Genomic DNA, 1,756 nt, shown 5'->3' with positions numbered 1-1,756 from the left:
CACCGAAGAAGCGAAATAAGTGTCTCCTATGGCTCTTGCTACTTTTTCGGGTGCTTTTTGTTGGAAACTATATTTGTTTCTATCAGTGCACTGTAATTCATACATGAAGCTAATCTTTAATTTAAGCAATCTGGTATATAAACAATGCTATCTTGTTCTCATAATTAGTTATAATTAAGTTTACTAGTAGTTAAAACCCTTGGTCATGTAGTACACCCCTTTAGGCATGGTTCTAAGGCCTGGGCAGAATATTGGCATCACGTAAAAGGAAATTGTTAATGTAAGATGTCAAGTTTGATCTATTAAAGCATGATTAGTCTCCTTGTGACAATATGTTGTAATTTTACGTTTGAAAAGTATTTTGAGATTAACCACACAAGAACAAAGTTTCTGATTATGTAGTTGGTTTAATTTGAGAATGCATAGAGATGAGAGTAGGGTAAGGCCAGGCGAAAATAGATGTAAATATAAAGGTTCAAAAAACTAGCTAGCAACTCTTACCATACCCAAACCCTTTTACTGGCACTAGAGGGATAGAGAGATCCACCCAGAGGCTTGTGGAGAATAAGTAGGGATATGCATGCTTTGGATTGACTAATTGCTTGAACCTATCTCAAACAGGTGCAACTAGTATATGGCAAGATATTGGGAATATATATCTATTAAGTATGTGTATATGAAATTCATTATGTCCCCTTTTGATTTTCAAGATGGGAGGAATGTAATGGAGAAAGGGAGATCATATTTGTCCTCTATATCCCACCTATCAGGACACTAGGATAAGTCCCAATAATAAGAGTTGGGTTCGCTCATAAGTATATGATTGTAAAAGGCCATCATGAACTTTATTAAGCTAAGTCATCCTTTAGTTGAGTTTCATCCTTTAGTTGAAGCTTCAAGCAAGATACTCAGCCTCTTTTAAACCCTTCAGTCTTCCTGGAATAGCTACAGAACAACCCTATTTAACCCACGTTGAATGCCTCTTCTTGCTGTGATCTTAAACTTCAAACATCAATCCTTCTCCCTATAAGAGCACCCAAGAACAACACTCAAAACAACCTCTCTTTCACATGTTGCACCTACGGAAAAACATAAGACTTCCACGTTGCTTCTAGGGCTTCTTTCTTGCTATCTTATGGATCATTCTTGCAGTGGCTATGGCCTCCCTTTAACTGTGTCTAGGGCCTCTCTGAGTGTTGCTTTAGACCTTCCTTGACTGCGGCTATATGCTTCTTCTTTATGACTGATAAGGGCCTCTCTCTTGCTACGGATTAAGGCCTCCTTTGTTGCGGATAAGAGCCTTCCTTTTGCTGCGTATCTGGCCTCTCTTGGCTGCATATTTATGCCTCTCTTGACTGCATCTTAGGCCTCTCTCTAGACTGCGTCTTAGGCCTCTCTGTCATTGTGGCTAATCCTCCTTTTGACTGCGGTTAGGGCTGCCTTTTATTACAGCTAGGGCTTCCTTTTCGACTGTGGCTAGAGCTCCTTCAAGACTGCATCTAGGTCTCCCTTCATGACTACAGCTAGGGCTCCTTTGTGACCGCAACTAGGGCTCGCACTATTGCAGCTTGCTAGCCTCGCACTGCCCAGGGACTCCTGCACTGTAGCACTCTCTGCTACTTCATCTGCATTTGTCTCTACCCACATCTGCGAGTCCTGCTACTCTCTCTTCGGGGCTCCCGTAGCAAGGTATAATTCAAGAGGTTGGGTACCTCAAGTATCTGCTACTCATCACTCGTAGTCCTCCTGACTACAT

Source organism: Pinus tabuliformis, chromosome 5_1 (genome assembly GCF_031772625.1).
Source record: "Pinus tabuliformis cultivar Carrire ecotype Pingquan chromosome 5_1, CPIR1, whole genome shotgun sequence".
NCBI lineage: Eukaryota > Viridiplantae > Streptophyta > Pinopsida > Pinales > Pinaceae > Pinus > Pinus tabuliformis.
This window is presented reverse-complemented; position numbering follows the sequence as displayed.